The sequence below is a fragment of the Ranitomeya imitator genome, chromosome 5 (genome assembly GCF_032444005.1).
Source record: "Ranitomeya imitator isolate aRanImi1 chromosome 5, aRanImi1.pri, whole genome shotgun sequence".
NCBI lineage: Eukaryota > Metazoa > Chordata > Amphibia > Anura > Dendrobatidae > Ranitomeya > Ranitomeya imitator.
Genome location: NC_091286.1, coordinates 714334464 through 714354396, shown reverse-complemented (window position 1 = coordinate 714354396; position 19933 = coordinate 714334464). Strand labels below are relative to the sequence as shown.

Genomic DNA, 19933 nt, shown 5'->3' with positions numbered 1-19933 from the left:
TACACTGGAGGATTCTGGGGGATGAGATGAGACTGCTGGGAGATTATACAGTATACACTGGAGGATTCTGGGTGATGAGAGGAGACTGCTGGGAGATTATACAGTATACACTGGAGGATTCTGGGTGATGAGAGGAGACTGCTGGGAGATTATACAGTATACACTGGAGGATTCTGGGTGATGAGAGGAGACTGCTGGGAGATTATACAGTATACACTGGAGGATTCTGGGTGATGAGAGGAGACTGCTGGGAGATTATACAGTGTACACTGGAGGATTCTGGGTGATGAGAAGAGACTGCTGGGAGATTATACAGTATACACTGGAGGATTCTGGGTGATGAGAGGAGACTGCTGGGAGATTATACAGTATACACTGGAGGATTCTGGGTGATGAGAGGAGACTGCTGGGAGATTATACAGTATACACTGGAGGATTCTGGGTGATGAGAGGAGACTGCTGGGAGATTATACAGTATACACTGGAGGATTCTGGGTGATGAGAGGAGACTGCTGGGAGATTATACAGTATACACTGGAGGATTCTGGGTGATGAGAGGAGACTGCTGGGAGATTATACAGTGTACACTGGAGGATTCTGGGTGATGAGAGGAGACTGCTGGGAGATTATACAGTATACACTGGAGGATTCTGGGTGATGAGAGGAGACTGCTGGGAGATTATACAGTATACACTGGAGGATTCTGGGTGATGAGAGGAGACTGCTGGGAGATTATACAGTATACACTGGAGGATTCTGGGTGATGAGAGGAGACTGCTGGGAGATTATACAGTATACACTGGAGGATTCTGGGTGATGCCGCTCTCGTTGTTGTCAGGTTCCTCTCCGGTGTCAGGACGTCGCTCTCTATTTCTCGGTGGAGGAGTGGGATTATGTAGAAGGACACCGGGATCTGTACTCGCACGTTGTGGTGGAGGAGCTCCGCTTTCGGCCATCACCAGGTAGGTAGAGCCGTGTGTATTGCACCTTCTCACTGTGGGCACAGGCTGCTCTGGGGTCTTGTCGGACCCTCTCTCTCTCGCTGTGTGCGGGGCATACAGGGGGCAATGTCCGGTCCTGTGGAAGCTCCCGGTTTCTTCCCTCTGGTTCCGTTCCTACATGCGGGGTGTTAGTTGTCGCGGTCGCCCGTCTCTACATGGCGGACTGTGCAGTTATCTGTCTCCGCTGCCTCCATCCTTCCATCGCACACATAGGAGCTTGTATCTCCCTGATGGAACCGCGGCTTCTGGTTCTTCTGGAACCTCTGGAGATCTAGTCGGTGACTCTCCTGTTCTTCCTCCTCAACAAATATCTAGATTTTCATATTTTACCTTTTAAACATTGCAAAAAGGGAAACGGGCTGACGGAAAAGTTACCTATTATCGCGCCCTGTTGTAACTATCACAGCTTGTAAACACTTTGTTACCAGCCAAGAGTCTTTCAGTTCTTGTACGAGGGATTTTCATCGATTCTTCCTTGGATAATTCCTCCAGTTCTGTGTTATTTCTGGGGCGTCTCCCATTCTCTGCAATTTTGAGGTCTAGCCACAAATTATGAATGATAGGAAATCCAAAGAGAACAAGGAAGCATAAGCCAAAACAGTAAAATTAAATCCTATTATTTAGCAGAAAATCTAAAAATGGAGAAACAAATACAAAAAGATTTAACTTTCTGATTGGGTGGTACACCCATATACTTGTATAACTAGACCAGTGTCCTCATACAAAGCCTGTCCATGAACTCCAATTGCCATCATATTATTTATTATTATTATTATTAGGCATTTTTATATCGCCATTTATTCCATGGTGCTTTACATTCGAAAAGGGGCAAGTATAGACAAGTACAATAAACATTAGCAAAAAACAAGGCACATACAAGTACAGAAGGAGCGGGGACCCTGCCCGCGAGGGCTCACAATCTACAAGGGATGGGTGAGGATACAGTAGGAGAGGGTAGAGCTGGTCGTGCGGTGGTTCAGTAGATTGAGGATCACTGCAGGTTGTAGGCTTGTTGGTTCTTTTTGAAGGATTCCGTGTAGGTGACAGTCTGATGTGTTGGGGTAGAGCGTTCCAGAGTAGGGTGGAAGCACAGGAGAAGTCTTGTATGCAGTTGTGAGAAGAAGAGATGACAGGGGAGTAGAGGAGGAGATTTGAGAGGATCGGAGGTTGCGTGTAGGTAAGTCCTGGGAGACCATGTCACAGTCTTTGGGTGATCGGAAGCCAGTGAATGGCTTGGCAGAGAGGAGAGGCTGGGGAATAGCGGGGAGACAGGTAGATTAGTCGGGCAGCAAAGTGTAGGATGGATTGGAGTGGTGCCAGACTGCTAGAGGGGAGGCCAGAGAGTAGGAGGTTGCAGTAGTCGAGGCGGGAGATAAGGGTGTGCACAAGTGTTTTTGTGGTCAAGGAATGCTCGGATCCGGGAAATATTTTTGAGTTTGAGGCGGCAGGAGGAGGCAAGGGCTTGGATTTGAGGCTTGGAAGAGAGGACAGAGTCGAGGATCTCACCGAGGCATCGAGCATGCGGGACTGGGGACAGTGAGCAGCCATTGACATTGATGGATAGGTCGGGTGGAGGGGTAGAGTGAGATGAGGGAAAGATGATAAATTCTGTTTTGTCCATGTTCAGTTGTAGAAAGCTAGCAGAAATCAAGGCTGAAATGGCAGACAGTGTGGGATTTAAGTCAGTAAGGAGGTGAGGTCAGGTCCAGATAGGTAGATCTGCGTGTCATCGGCGTAGAGATGGTACTGCATACCATGGGATTATATGAGCTGTCGCAGGCCGTGGAGATGGAGAAGAGCAGGGGTCCTACAACTGAGCCTTGAGGAACACCGACAGACAGACAGGGGGCGAGGTGAGGATGTGGTGTGGGAGAGGGAGACGGTGAATGTCCGGTCTGTTAGATATGATGAGATCCAGGATAGGGCCAAGTCTGTGCTGCCAGGAGATGAGAGAATCTGTAGCAGGAGGGGATGGTCCACAGTGTCGAAGGCAGAAGACAGGTCCAGGAGGAGGAGGACAGAGTAGTGTCGCTTGCTCCTGGCAGTTAGTAGGTCATTGGTGACTTTAGTTAGGGCAGTTTCAATTGAGTGATGGGGTCGGAAGCCTGATTGTAACCGGTTAGAGGGAGGTGAGGTGGGAGGACAGTTCAAGATGGACATGCTGTTCCAGTAGTTTTGAGGCAAAAGGGAGAAGAGATATCGGGCGATAGCTAGACACACAGGATGGGTCGAGGGAGGGGTTTTTGAGGATGGGTGTGATCTTGGCATGTTTGAAGGATGAGCGAAAGACACCATTTGTAAGTCAGAGGTTGAAGAGGCGTTTTCGAGTTGGGATGAAGACCGTGGCAAGGTTAAGGATGAGGTGGGATGGGAGCGGGTCAAGCGTGCAGGTGGTGAGGTGTGATCTTGACAGGAGGGTGGAGAGCTGATCTTCTGTCATGGTGGAGAAGCTGGTTTTGGAGGAACAGGGTTGAGCAGCTAAGAGGGGCAGTGGGCGCTGTGGGCCAAAGCTTTACATAGTAACATAGTTAGTAAGGCCGAAAAAAGACATTTGTCCATCCAGTTCAGCCTATATTCCATCATAATAAATACCCATTGATTGATTGTATCAATCTTCTGTTTAAAGAAAGAGGCAAAGTCTTCAGCAGAAATGAGAGGGGAGGGAGGAGGTGCGGGGGGACGGAGTAGAGAATTGAAAGTGTTGAAAAGCTGTTTAGGGTTGTGAGACAGGGAGGATATGAGAGATGAGAAGTAAGTTTGTTTTGCGGCAGTGAGTGCAGACTTGAAGCTGGCGAGGGACTGCTTGTATGTAGTGAAGTGGTCGGCAGAGCGGGATTGCTTCCATCTCCGCTCAGCAATCCTGGAAGCCCGTCTCAATTCTTTGGTCAGGCTGGTCAGCCAGGGCTGCCTGTTAATTGTACGAGTTTTACTATGCATGAGCGGGGCGGCTGAATCGAGTGTTGCTGTTATTGTGGTGTTATAAAAAGTGGCAGCAGCATCTGTGTCATGAAGGGAAGCTATGTCTGTGAGAGGGAGAAGGGACTCCGAGAGTGATTGTAAGTTGAGATGTTTGAGATTTCTGCTCGTTTGTGGAGTGGGGGTTGCACATTAGGAGAGGAGAGGGAAGAGAATGTCAGTATGTTGTGGTCAGACGGGGAGGGGTGTGTTAATGAGATTAGTAAGGGAATAGAGGCGGGTGAAGATGAGGTCCAGCGTGTGGCCATCTTTGTGAGTGGCCTCAGAGGACCATTGAGTGAGGCCAAAGGAGGCAGTCAGTGATAAAAGTTTAGAGGCAGCTGAGGTGAAAGTGTCAATGGGGACATTGAAATCACCCATGATGATAGTGGGGATGTCAACAGAGAGGAAATGAAGTAGCCAGGTGGTGAAGTGGTCGAGAAAGGTGGAGATGGCTAGTTCTGGGGGGCGGTAGATGACAGCCAGCTGGAGGTTGGAGGGGGAATAGATGCGGACAGAGTGCACATCAAACGAGGGAAGAGTAGCGGAGGGTGGTAGCGGGATTGGAGTGAAGGAGCAGGTGTCGGACAGGAGCAAGCCAACTCCTCCACCACGTTTGTTGCTGGGGCGAGGGGTGCGAGAGGTGGAATCTGCCATAGGAGAGCGCAGCTGGAGAGGCCGAGTCAGAGGGGGTGAGCCAGGTTTCAGTGAGGCCGAGGAAGGAGAGTTTGTTGGCGATGAAGAGGTCATGGATAATTGGCAGTTTGTTGCAGATGGAGCGTGCGTTCCATAGTGCTCCAAGTAGGGGGAGCGGGGGATGGATGAATGGGTATGAGGTTGTCATGGTGGGGAAAACGTGCAGAGGATCGTGGCAGGGGATTAGAAATGAGTGTGGGGATGAATTGGGGAGGGCCGGGATTTGGGGATATGTCACCAGCAATGAGGAGTAACAGACAGATCATTAGAAGGTGGGAGCAGGATAGGACATGATGCGGCCGTGTGTGTCTGGATAAAAAGGATTGTATGTGGGGGAACAGCTGTGAGGAGGAGGTGAGATGGCTGGGGAGGATGGAGTGGGAAATTTCTAATTCCTACTAGGTGGGGAGATTACATTTGCGCAGCCACGTAGTATATTGCCCAGCCACATAGTATATTGCCCAGTGACGTAGTATATTGCCCAGCCACATAGTATATTGCCCAGTGACGTAGTATATTGCCCAGCCACGTAGTATATTGCCCAGTCACGTAGTATATTGCCCAGCCACGTAGTATTCCAAAGACATACTAATAGGGAATTTAGACTGTGAACCCCAACGGGGACAGCGATGAAAATGTGTGCAAACTGTAAAGCGCTGCGTAATATGTTAGCGCTATATAAAAATAAAGATTATTATTATTATTATTATATTGCCCAGAGATGTAGTATACAGCACAGACACATAGTATATTCCCCAGTGACGTAGTATACAGCACAGAGCCACGTATTATATTGCCCAGCCACGTATTATATTGCCCAGCCAGGTTTGTCACAGGTGAAAAAATAAAAAATAAACATATACTCACCTTTCCGAGGGCCCCTTGTAGTCCACGGCAGGTTCCGATCCCAGGGTTGGTATGAGTGCAGGACCTGGGATGACGTCGCGGTCACATGACCGTGACGTCATGGCATGTCCTTCTGCCACCGGAACCTGCAACGGAAGATGGCGGCCGGCGCAAGCTGCAACGGAGGGTGAGTATAGGAGGTTTTTTTTTTTTTTTTTAAATTTTTAACATTACCTTTTTTTCTATTGATGCCGCATAGGCAGCATCAATAGTAAAAAGTTGGGGACACACAGGGTTAATAGCGGCGGTAACGGAGTGCGTTACCCGCGGCATAACGCGGTCTGTTACCGCCGGCATTAACCCTCTGTTAGCGGTGACTGGAGGCGAGTATGCGGGCGACAGGCACTGACTGCGGGGAGTAAGGAGCGGCCATTTTCTTCCGGACTGTGCCCGTCGCTGATTGGTCGCATCAGCCATGACAGGCAGCTGGCGAGACCAATCGGCGAATGATTAACCGTGACAGAAGGACAGACAGACGGAAGTGACCCTTAGACAATTATATATATAGATATATACAGTAAAGATCAAAAGTTTGGACACACCTTCTCATTTAAAGATTTTTCTGTATTTTCATGACTATGACAATTGTACATTCACACTGAAGGCATCAAAACTATGAACTAACACATGTGGAATTATATACTTAACAAAAAAGTGTGAAACAACTGAAATTATGTCTTATATTCTAGGTTCTTCAAAGTAGCCACCTTTTGCTTTGATGACTGCTTTGCACACTCTTGGCATTCTCTTGATGAGCTTCAAGAGGTAGTCACCGGGAATGGTCTTCCAACAATCTTGAAGGAGTTCCCAGGATGCTCAGCACTTGTTGGCCCTTTGTCTTCACTCTGCGGTCCAGCTCACCCCAAACCATCTGGATTGGGTTCAGGTCTGGTGACTGCGGAGGCCAGGTCATCTGGTGTAGCCCCCCATCACTCTCCTTCTTGGTCAAATAGCCCTTACACAGCCTGGAGGTGTTTGGGGTCATTGTCCTGTTGAAAAATAAATGATGGTCCAACTAAACGCAAACCGGATGGAATAGCATGCCACTGCAAGATGCTGTTGTAGCCATGCTGGTTCAGTATGCCTTCAATTTTCAATAAATCCCCAACAGTGTCACCAGCAAAGCCCCCCCACACCATCACACCTCCTTCTCCATGCTTCACGGTGGGAACCAGGCATGTAGAGTCCATCCGTTCACCTTTTCTGCGTCGCACAAAGACACGGTGGTTGGAACCAAAGATCTCAAATTTGGACTCATCAGACCAAAGCACAGATTTCCACTGGTCTAATGTCCATTCCTTGTGTTCTTTAGCCCTTTTGCTTGTGTTCTCTTCTGCTTGTTGCCTGTCCTTAGCAGTGGTTTCCTTGTGGTTTCCTAGCAGCTATTTTGCCATGAAGGCCTGGTGACCACAGCAAGGGTTAGTGAAATGACACGCTGGAGACCCTGCCTGTCAGAGCAGGACTCCGACGTGGTCTAACAGTACCACCCTTTGTTCCCCCTCTTCTTCTGGCCATCAAGGAAGTTCTGGAGGAGAATCTGAGCATGGATGTTTCCCTTAGGCTCCCAGGACCTCTTTTCGGGACCAAATCCCTTCCCGTCAACAAGGAAGGTCTTGCAGCTCACATTCTTCATGGCCAAGATGTTCTCCACTTCAAAAACATCATCTGAGGCAGTTGGCATGGGCGTAGTGTTTGGGTCCTTGAAGAAGGGATTCAGGATGACCGGCTTCAGAAGAGATACATGGAAGGAATTCAGAATCTGCAATGAAGGAGGCAACTTGAGTTTATAGGTGACTTCGTTAATTCGCTTCAGCATTTTGAAAGGACCGATAAAACGAGGACACACCTTGTAAGAGGGAACCTTCAGCCGGACGTACCTGGACGAGAGCCATACCTTGTCGCCAGGGTGGAAGCACGGAGGATCCAGGCGCCTCCTTGTCTGCATGTCTCTTCATACAGGAGGAGATTGCTATTAAGGTGGCTTTGGAGTCCTCCCACAACTTTCCAAGAATTTTATAGAGGACATCAGCCGCAGGAACATCAGAAGGAACCGTCACCGGGAGGGGTACCTCGGATTGCCAACTGAACACAATGTAGAACAGAGACTTTCCCGAGGCTTTACCAACGTGGTTTTTGTTAGAGAACTCAGCTCGGGAAGTAATTTCACCCAATCATTATGGTGGGCATTGACTAAGTGTAGCAGGAGGTTGCCCAGAACCTGGTTGACACGCTCCACTTGCCCCTTGGAGGGTGATAGGCCAAGGAGAAATCCAAGACGATATCCAGATGTTTACACAGAGCTCGCCAGAGTCAGGAAGTGACACAATGTGACAAGGAAATCTGTGCAGGTGGAAAATATGTTTGATAAACAGCTGTCAGCCTGTTCAGGAGCGGATGGAAGTACAGACAACGGGGTAAAATGCGCCATTTTGTAAAAGCGATCCACGACTATCCACATGACGGTGCAACCCTCGGATACTGGAAAATCTGTAATGAAGTCCATTGTTATGTGCTGCCATCGACCAGATGACACGGGTAATGGCAGGAGATAACCAGTAGTTGTCTGGGCCGGGGCGGATTATAAGAGGGTCAATTTGGGCGGTAGCCCAGGGCCCAGTGGTGTGGGGGGGCCCTGGGCTACCGCCGCCATCAGGGCATTATTACCCGTCCCTTACTGGTTTATGGGCGCCCCCAGCGTCCGTTTCATAAGCCGCAGCGATGTGAGGAGGGAGGAGGAGGATGGCTGTGCTGAAGCAGCCAGTGCTGAGCTCCACCGTCCAATCCCTGCTGAGCGCGGGCCTAGTGCAGCGTTCTCTCCCCGGCACAGTCAGTCAGTGAGCAGCGCAGCCCCCCGGTGAGTGAGGTGTGTGGACGGTGTGAGGACAGGCTGCAGTAGTCCAGTCCCTGCAGCAGACGCATCATCAGTGAGCGGCCGGTGTCCATACTATCAGCACAGCAGCCGCTCACTGAGGATTACTATGTCCTGACCCCTGTCTATAGATGGAGATAAGAGCCCCCTCCAACAGAGAAGCATAAGGCTGCTGAGCCCACTCTGCCCCTCACAGGACACAGCAGCCTCTCTGAAGATTCCCACAGGTGTCTCTCCAAACTGCCCTGAAAAACGTTCAGAATGGAGCTGCTGAGTCCTGTCAGGGGGCAGATGGGACACAGCAGCCTCATCCTTCTCTGCAGGGGGTCAGTAGGACACAGAGCGTCAGGCTTTATAGCTGAAGTATAGGCTCACCTTCCAGAGATATGTCACATCACCACACACTATGTATATATATCATACATCTCACACGCACTGTATATTGCAGGGGGAATAAAGGCTCTTAGGGTATGTTTCCACGTTCAGGATTAGGCTATGTGCGCACGTTGCGGTTTTTGCTGCGGATCCGCAGCGGTTTTCCATGCGGTGTACAGTACAATGTTAACCTATGGAAAACAAAAACCGCTGTGCACATGCTGCGGAAAAAAACGCGCGTAAACGCTGCGGTTTATTTTCCGCAGCATGTCAATTCTTTGTGCGGAATCTGCAACGGTTTGGCACCTGCTCCATATTAAAAATCCGCAGGTGTCTAAAACCGCTGTGGAAACCGCACAAAAAACCGCAATAAATCCGCAGTACTTTTTGCACTGCAGATTTAATAAAATCCGCTGCGGAAAATTCTGCAACGGAATCCGCAGCGTGTGCACACAGCGTTAAGGTACCGTCACATTAAGCGACGCTGCACGATCTAGACAACGATCCCGATCGCTGCAGCGTCGCTGTGTGGTCGCTGGAGAGCTGTCACACAGACAGCGACCAACGATGCCGAAGTTCCCGGGTAACCAGGGTAAACATCGGGTTGCTAAGCGCGGCCCTGCGCTTAGTAACCCGATGTTTACCCTGGTTACCAGTGAAGACATTGCTGAATCAGCGTCACACACGCCGATTCAGCGATGTCTGCAGGGTGATCCAGCGACGAAATAAAGTTCTGGCCTTCTATCTCCGACCAACGATGTCACAGCAGGATCCTGATCGCTGCTGCGTGTCAAACACAACGATATGTCTATCCAGGACGCTGCAACGTCACGGATCGCTATCGTTATCGTTACAAAGTTGTTCAGTGTGATGGTACCTTTAGGCAGCGCTTTGGACGCAGCACATGTCCGCGCTGCCGGCTTTTGTACACGCGGTGATTCCAGATGTCTTCACTGAACCGTGTGGAATCACTGTACCCTATAAATTAGACTGTGATATTTATCTTGCAGAGATTGATCGTCTCCACAAGATAAATAGACATACTGATGTCTATAAAGGCGCACGCACGTGCGTATACGCAGGGAACCCGTGGGCATCTGTACACACATAGTGGAGACGGGATTTCTTGAAATCCCCTCCACTATGCTGGACGCTGCAGATTGGACGCTGTGGCTCTACGCAGCATCCAATCCACAGCATTTACTGAACGTGGAAACATACCCTTAGTCGGCGCTCACACTAGCCTAGAATACGGCTGAGTGCTATGTGATGTATATACTATGGACACACTGGGGGCAATGCTGGAGGACACACTGGGGCAGATGATTGCTGGAGACACTGGGGCAGATTGCTGGACACACTGTCGGGGGCAATGCTGGACACACTGGGGCAGATTGCTGGACACGCTGGGGGCAATATACTGGAGTCAGACACTGGGGCAGATTGCTGGACACACTGTCTGGGGGCAATGCTGGACACACGGGCAGATTGCTGGACACTGGGGCAATATGGTGGACACACTGGGGGCAGGACTAGAGGCATGGGCAGAATGTAGATAAGGGGCATAATTGGAGACATGGGGCAGAATGAAAGACATGGGGCAGGATTGAATTATGGGGCAGGATGATACGATGGAGACAGATGGGGCAGGATGGGGAGATCATATGGGGTAGAATGGATACTCATGAGGGCAGGATGGGAGAACACATGGCTGGAGCCAGGAATTAAATAAACGGGGCCAGGATGGGGAATATTATTACCATAGGGGCTAATTAAGGGATATTATTACTGCAGTGATGTATTTATTTTATTTTTTGAGTATACTGTTTTAAATGGGGGGGCGGTCCGTTACTGTGTAGAGTGACACTATGTCGCCTTCTTCATGTGGTGTAATGTAGAAGTTGTGAAAAATTAAGTTATGTGTTCTGCAAGCTGAGCTTGAGATAACTGTTATTTCCTGCAGAAACGAGTCCTGGCTGGAAGAATTGATGGCGGTCTGTGCTGGATGAAAGATGAAGGACTTCTCCTAGAGACGTCACTGGTGAGTCAGTGTTACCTATACACTGACACTATATACTGTATACTATATACAGAGCTCCTGTGTATAATGTCACCAGTGATCTCTGTATTACCTCTATACAGACACTGCATACTAAGTACAGATCTCCTGTGAATACTGGCACTTATGGTGATAGTATTGTGTTTTGTTTTGTTTTAATTACTGATCAGTATTGTAGTATTCAGTCACTATGTGGTGGTAATATGTGGTCTGGAAATGGTGTTGTGGTATTTGTCCCTTGTATGTGCTATTTGGTCACCAAGTGGTGGTAATTTGTGGTCTGGTCATGGTGCGGTGGAATTTGTTCCTTGTTTGTGATATTGGTTAAAATATACCTAAATTGCATATTTTAACAAATATTTAGTAGGTTACAGTAGAGTAGGGCCCGGCCATTTTTCTGGAATAATCTGGTTCAGGTATAACATGACCCCCGTCACATGACCCCCGTCACATGACCCCCGTCACATGACCGGGGGGGCCCACAGTGTCTGAACAGCCCGGGGCCCTGGCTACCCTTAATCCACCCCTGCGTCTGGGGACTTTATTACGGGCACAAATCGGACAGGCAGCCACCTAAGCATACATCTCCCTCCTCATGGATGGCCACCTGTAGTGGCGAGAGATCAATTGAAGAGTCTTCCTTTGTCCCACGTGACCGTCAACCTTGGACAAGTGACCCCATGACGAAACTCATTCCTTCTCCGATTCAGCCACAAAGGTCTTGCCTGGAGGAATTTGTGACAGGAGCGACAATAACCATCTTGGACGGTTCGATGATAAATTGAGGATCCTGCTCTTTGTCCCCGGACAGAAATGAGCAAGAGAGGGCATCAGCTCTGACATTCTTGTCACCGGACCTGAAATATAAAAGTTAAAGCTGGCAAAAAATAAAGACCACCTACCTTGGTGTGGATTAAGTCTCTGGGCGGACTGGAGATACTCCAGGTTCTTATGGTCCATGTAGATAACCAATGGATAGACTGCGCCCTCCAGCAGGCATCGCCACTCCTCCAAAGCCATCTTAATGGCGAGTAACTCCCATTCACCAATGGAATTGTTACGCTCTGGAGCAGAGAAGGCCTTAGAGAAGAAATCGCAGGACATGCGGCAGCCTGAGGAGGATTTCTGAGTAAGCATAGCTCCAACCCCTAACGAGGATGCGTCCACCTCTAGGAAGAACTGCTTGTTCAAATCCAGACGATGCAGAAAGGGAGCAGTGGAGAGGAACTGTTTAAAAGTGGAAGGCCTCTTCAGCCTCGGAGGACCAGTTCTTTGGATCGGCTCCCTTTCGGGTCATAGCAGAGGAGTTGTCAGAGTGGAGAAGTGAGGAATGAATTGCTGATAATAATTAGCAAAGCCAAGGAAACTCTGGATTGCTTTGACTACCCTGGGCAGCAGCCAGTTAGGATGGATCCTGAGAGTCCATCCTTGAGTCCGGTATCTGAGATGATGTAACCTAAGAAGGCAAGGGAGCACTGTTCAAAAATGCATTTCTCATACATCGTGTAGAGACGATTTTCCCTAATACGCTGAAGAACTTGCCGAACTGCTCGTCTGTGATAGGCCAGATTCGGGGAAAATGGAAGGATATCGTCCAGATACACAACAACGCAGGAGTAAAGCAGGTCTCGGAAGATATCCTTGATGAACTCTTGAAAAACTACCGAGGCATTACTGAGACAGAAAAACGTCACTTTGTATTCACAATGTCCGTCCGTGGTGTTGAAAGCAGTCTTCCATTCCTACCCCCAGCGAATGCGGATTAGATTGTAAGCACCTCTTAAGTTTAATTTGGTGAAGATCCTGGCACCTCTTAATCAGTCAAACAACTCGGGGATCAATGAGATAGGATATTTATTTTTCACTGTGATCTGGCTGAGACCCCAATAGTCAATGTAGGGTCGGAGTGATCTGTCATTCTTTTTAACAAAGAAAAACCCCGCTCCAACAGGAGAGGAGGACTTCTGAATGAACCCCCTGGCCAAATTCTCTTGAATGTATTCCGACAAAGCTTGAGTCTCAGCTGGGGACAGAGGGTAAATTCGACCTCTAGGGGGAGTAGATTCGGGAATCAAGTCAATAGGACAGTCGTATAGCCTGTGGGGCGGCAAAGTCTCTGCTTCCCTCTTGTCAAACACATCGGCAACAGACCGATAGGCAGACGGCAAACCGGGCAGCGATGCTGGACAAGATGGGACCTTAGCCGGATTTACTGGAGCCAGATACTTCTCATGACGGGTATGTCCCCTGCTGAGCGCCTCTCCAGTCCAGCACAGGTTCGTGCTATCGTAGCCATGGTAGGCCTAAGAGAAAGGCGTGAGACATGTGGGAAAGAACATAGAAGACTAATCTCTCCATATGAAGCATCCCAACACAGACCTCAAGTGGCTCAGTAGCCAGGCGAACCGTCTCCCGAAGAGTTCTACCATCGACGGATGTTATTGTCAGAGGGTTCTGGAGCAGATGAACTGGGATTTGGAACCGATCCACTACAGCCTGAAGGATAAAATTTCCTGCTGCCCCGGAATCCAAATATGCTGACTCAGTAAACTGGGATTCACCTGTTGTCATGGCCACAGTAAGGCTGGAGTCACACACAATGTATAAAAAATCTGTCCGATTTTGTCTGCTGAGAATCGCACAAATGTTCTCCGTATGGTGATCCGTATCTCATCCGTGTGCAATGCCAGGATGCATTTTTTTCTCAAAAAAGTATCCGTGTGTCATCCGTATCTCATCCGTATGGTGAGATTTTCCCTCACACTTGCAAAATGAGCAAATAATGGCTGAGCCAATATCCTGTCACCTGCCAAAGCCTGAGAATTTCTCGCTCGTCACACTGATGGTCCGTGTGCTGTGCGTTTTTTTTTTTTTTCTCGCACCCATAGACTTGCATTGGCGTTTCTCGGCTGGGAAATGCAGACAATCGCAGCATGCTGCGATTTCACTCGCAACTATAATACGGACGAGAAAAAAACAGGAGATGTGAGCTGCCCCATAGAGAAATACTGGTCAGAGTGCTATACGATTATTTATTTATTTTTTTTAACGCATAGCACTCATCTGTATTAGGCTACGTTCACATTAGCGTTTTGCGCGGCTGCGTCGGGGGGCAGCCGCGGCGACGCATGCGCCCCTATAATTAACATGGGGGGCGCATGGACATGCGTTGTCTTGCGTTTTGTGACACACGCTTTTTTTGGCGCAACAGAAAACGCTGCATGATGCCGTTTTTTTCTGCGCCAAAAATCATGAAAAAATGAACGCATGCGTCGCAAAAAGCTGCGTTTTGCATGCATTTTTGCATGTGTTGTGCGTTGCGTCGCCGACGAAGCACCGCACAACGCAAATGTGAACGTAGCATTACAGACTAGTGTGACTCCAGCCTAAGGGTCAGGGGTGGAGAGGTGTGTCTCCAATCTAGGGAGGCCTCTCCTACCGATCTTAGATGCTGGAGCTTCTCCGGACAGACTAGAATGGAGTGACCCATGTCTCCACAATACAGGCACTGGCCTTTAGTGCGTCGATCCCTCTGTCAATGTTTAGCAAGAGCAAGGTGGTCGATCTGCATGGGTTCAGGTGAGTCCTCGACAAGGGAGGGCGGAGGAGCAAGCGACCTTTAAAAATATGGCGCCAGGAGCCGCGATCCTCTTTCAAGTGCCACCTCACAGGCACGCTCACGGAAACGGAGGTCTATACGTATGGCAAAGGAAACCAAGTCGTTGAAGGTAGTTGGAAGGTCTCGACAGGCTAGCTCATTCCTAATGTCTCTGGAAAGTCCGTCCTATAATATCGCCACCAAGGCTTCATTATTCCATCCAAGTTCTTACACCAGAGTGCGGAATCGTACCGCATATTGCCCCACAGATTAATTGGACTGACATAAATGGAGAAGAGCGGAAGCTGCAGAAGTGGTTCGTCCAGGTTCATCGACTACTTTTATGAAAAGCTTCCAAGAATGCAGGCAAATTGAAGATGATCAGGTCCTCCCTTTCCCATAGTGGGTTCACCCACACCAGGGCCTCACCTCCAAGGTGCGACATAAGGAATGCCACCTTTGCTTGGTCCAACGGGAAGTAGTGAAGAAGTTCAAAATGTAGCCGATACTGATTGATGAACCCTCGGCAGAGCTTCGGATCACCATCAAAGCATGGTGGAGCTGCGAGTCGAGGACCTGGATCTCGAACTAAGCAAACTGTCTGAGAAGTCTCCGGAGAAGACTTGGCTATTTCTACATGCGGGAACTCTGGAGGTAAGTTTAAGGTCTCCATTGGTGGTTAAGGACTGCAACTGTATGGACAGTTCTTCCTGCGTGTCTTTCTGATGGCAGAGCTCCTGGTACGTGGTCACATGGTCCGAACAGGCAGGATCCGGGGTCCTGCGGGATCCATGGCCTGAGCAAACTGTCACGGACGTGGTTTGTGGAACCATTGTGCCACGGACCATGGAAAGCCTGGAGTGGCGTGACTAAGTGAGCACCTGACTATTCACTAGAGCCTCTGATGGTGAGATTACACTAAGCTCCCAATGAACGCCAGGTGCCACTCCGGGACAGACCATGGATGCGTAGCCTCTGGACCCAGAGGACAGACTGGATGGAGCAGCAGACAGAGTTCGCACCAGAGTGCAGCAGTCAGGTATGCGACCTTGCACAACATAGACTGCAAACAGGAAGGTTGTTCAGGCACCTCCCCCAGTGGGAAGGAAGCAATATATACATAATGTCCCACAGCTATTGGCTGGGGATGAAATAGCAAATGTATGCGTTAACCCTTAAAGAGGGCGGGAGTGCACGCGCGTGTGCCCTAAGACCATGGCTAGAGGACCGGCTGGAAGCATGCCGAGCATGGGGAAGGGAAGAATTGACCGCAGCACGGGGAAGGGAAGAACTGACCGCAGCACGGGTGAGTGAAGTGACATGCCAGAGACCCTGCCTGTCAGAGCAGAACTCCGGCATGGTGTTAACACACTGACACACCCAAAACCCTTTACTGCAGGTTTTTAACTGGAATCTGTGGCCATGGACCACCTTGAAAACCTGGCCAGGAAGAAAATGGATTGCCCCACTACCATCCTATAGTCCATTTAAAAAATAAAAGCTCAGCAGGTTTTCTTAAATCTGCACTGGACAAATAGCTTGTCCAAGACATATACTCACTTTTATTCTGCATTGCAATCACAGCTACGCCTGTGACCGCAATACTCTCCCATGGCCTCAATACGCCTCCGTACACATACTCGTGGGAACACACAGTGACCCTCACATGTCATGTTGAAGTTTCGGCCTTTTAGAGATAATTTAATCTTTTGGGTTACTTAATTTTTCACAGTAACACGGGTGCCTAGACTTTTACATGCCACTGTACGCCCCTACGACTAAAAATGAGCATTACAGGCAGCTGAGGCTTCAGCTTCTACATGAGGTCCTAGATGAAGAAGAGGAGACTGTTTGTTTTTATGGCCGATCAGCAACGTAAGGAGGGGGACAATCAGGTCTGTTAGAGGGTCACCTAGATACTGCTCCAATCATCCCATGTAACAATCATTCGTCTGTTTCCTACAGATGTTCTCAGTGTAAGAAATTCCCCGGAGAGATGTCCGGCTCCTCCGTATTCCCAGGACTGTCCGGAGAGTCACCAGGTAGATGAAGCTTGACCTCCACCACATCTATATGGGGCCGTGCTCCGAGAGTTGGGGTCTTCTGGTGATGTCTGCTGTATTGTACTGAGCTGTTGTATATGTGACATCAGGGCGGAGATCTGACTGGTATTAAAGTGGAGGATGAAGAGCAGATGATGGGCGATGATGAAGAGCAGATGATGGGTGATGATGAAGAGCAGATGATGGGCGATGAGCCGTGTGTGAGCGATGTGAAGGAGGAGGAGAGTCCAGGAGATGAGACCACAGGTATGTAATAATGGGGTCACCGGGGTCTTCTGGTGACGCTGCACCTTACAGAGAATGATAGTTCAGTAAATTACACGTCAGATGGGCATTAGCACTTGACAAACTACATAGTGTTCTTTACTTACCAAAATCTAAACCACAGTGCAGAAGCAATGTTTGAAAAATTAAGCACACCCTTTTCTGTTTATGTGTATATATATACATACACACACACACACACACACACACCCTGTAAGCCGAGATTTTCAGCCCATTTTTTTAGGCTGACAGTGCCCCTCTCGGCTTATACGCGAGTCATTGTCCCAGGGATAGGGGGGGAGGGGGAGCGGCAGCTGCCAAATCATACTTACCTGCTCCCGGCATGTCTCTGCATGTCCCTGCTTCTCCGGGGCCTGTAGCTCTTCCTGTGTTCAGCGGTCACATCGTACCGCTCGTTAAAATAATAACTATGGAAGCGACTCCACTCCCATAGGGGTGGAGCCGCATATTCATTACTTTAATGAGCGGTACGATGTGACCGCTGAACACAGGAAGAAGCTGCCGGCCCCGGAGACCATCTGTCAGTGAGAAGCAGGGACCGCGCCGGGAGCAGGTGAGTATAACAGGGAGGGTGAGCATTTCGATATTCACCTGTCCTCGTTCTACAGCTACGCGCTGCTCCGTCTTCCGCAACCTCTGGCTGTGACGTCCAGGTCAGAGGGCGCGATGATGTGTTTAGTGTGCGCGTCGCCCTCTGCCTGAACAGTCATTGCAGAGATCTGGAAGACGGAGCGGCGCCCGGCGGTGGAACGGAGACAGGTGAATATCGCAAGTGCAATTGTCCCCGCCTGCTCAGGACAAGAGGGGAGTATGTCTTTTTTTTTTTTATCTTGCCTTGCGCAGGCGTGTACTATGGAGGACAGAGAATGAACTTCAATCCAATATTGCAGCCAGCATGCAACCAGCGGGTAAGGAAAGGGTGAATCAAACACCCGAAAACCTCGCCTCCATGGCTGAAGATTGTTCCCTCCAAATTCAGGTGACAGTGTCCCTTTAACCTACTGATGTCTCAATTAATTTTACTTTTATTGGTATCTATTTTTATTTTTTAAATTTACCGGTAGCTGCTGCATTTCCCACCCTAGGCTTATACTCGAGTCATTAAGTTTTCCCAGTTTTTTGTGGCAAAATTAGGGCGGTCGGCTTATACTCGGATATATACGGTATACACAGTACAGACCAAAAGTTTGGACACACCTTCTCATTTAAAGATTTTTCTGTATTTTCATGACTATGAAAATTGTACATTCACACTGAAGGCATCAAAACTATGAATTAACACATGTGGAATTATATACTTAACAAAAAAGTGTGAAACAACAGAAATTATGTCTTATATTCTAGGTTCTTCAAAGTAGCCACCTTTTGCTTTGATGACTGCTTTGCACACTCTTGGCATTCTCTTGATGAGCTTCAAGAGGTAGTCACCGGGGATTGGTCTTCCAACAATCTTGAAGGAGTTCCCATGATGCTTAGCACTTGTTGGCCCTTTTGCCTTCACTCTCTGGTCCAGCTCACCCCAAACCATCTCGATTGGGTTCAGGTCTGGTGACTGTGGAGGCCAGGTCATCTGGTGTAGCCCCCATCACTCCTTCTTGGTCAAATAGCCCTTACACAGCCTGGAGGTGTTTGGGGTCATTGTCCTGTTGAAAAATAAATGATGGTCCAACTAAACGCAAACCGGATGGTATAGCATGCCACTGCAAGATGCTGTGGTAGCCATGCTGGTTCAGTATGCCTTCAATTTTGAATAAATCCCCAACAGTGTCACCACAAAGCACCCCCACACCATCACACCTCCTTCTCCATGCTTCATGGTGGGAACCAGGCATGTAGAGTCCATCCATTCACCTTTTCTGCGTCGCACAAAGACACGATGGTTGGAACCAAAGATCTCAAATTTGGACTCATCAGACCAAAGCACAGATTTCCACTGGTCTAATGTCCATTCCTTGTGTTCTTTAGCCCAGACAAGTCTCTTCTGCTTGTTGCCTGTCCTTAGCAGTGGTTTCCTAGCAGCTATTTTACCATGAAGGCCTGCTGCACAAAGTCTCCTCTTAACAGTTGTTGTAGAGATGTGTCTGCTGCTAGAACTCTGTGTGACATTGACCTTGTTAGGGCTAGTGGAATGCACCAAATAATTAGAGAAAAGGAATAAGGTGCGTTCGCAGCCCGGGGTCCACCGTGCAGAGATGGAACCTGCTGCTAAGCAATGACTGACTATATGGCGGTACAATGAGGATACATACATGGGTTAGCTTCATCCTGTGTGAAAGAAGTGAACCCTGTTGCGTCACAGGGCCGCAGCACCGCACGTAACAGAAATAATTAAGTAGCATGAGAGTGCATGCAGTGCCGCACTGGCGGACGCCACTAACCACCCAGGCTTGGGTTTGGAAAGCGCGGTGATAGCGTGGTGTGCTGGGACCTGTAGTCCCACATGTAAATGTGTAGTTCTAATGGGAGATTGGCAGGGCTAGTAATGAGAGATGGGAGGGTCAAACTAGCCACACACACACACACTCCCATTAGAACTACACATTTACATGTGGGACTACAGGTCCCAGCACACCAACTTAACTTCAGACTGACAGCGCAGAGTGTCTTACTCTGCAACACACACACCGGCCATTTACACTCCTGCCGGACTTTGTCTGATCACAATTATGCCTCAAAGTGCATCTTGCAGCACACACACAGTGCCCCCTGGCTGTAACATTGGTCACTACACTACAATATATATATATAATAGTGTGTGTGTGTATATATATATACTGTATATATGTTTTTACAAATATTTGAGCCCATGGATCCATTCTATGTCCATTTTGCAAGCCAGCGAGAGAATCTCACCATACGGATGCCATACGGATGACACACGGATAATTTTTGGAGAAAAAATCACTTTCTCGCATTGAATACGGATCACTGTTCATGAAACTTTCTGCGTATCTCAGCCGTTAAAAACGGACCGTATTTTGATACGCTAGGTGTGACACCGGCCTTACCCTCAGGTCAGTCAGGGAACTGCTCCTAGGATTATTAGTCACCAGAAGGTCTTGCCTGGTCGTGTACTGGCTATTGGGAACACTGCAGCGAGGGCGATATAACTACCCTTTCTACGTC

General features: G+C 48.9%; 1 pseudogene; it reads left to right on the top strand.

The window, feature by feature from the left end:
• Positions 1-19933, top strand: part of LOC138638942 (zinc finger protein 585A-like) — a 132504-nt pseudogene that overhangs the window by 107096 nt on the left and 5475 nt on the right.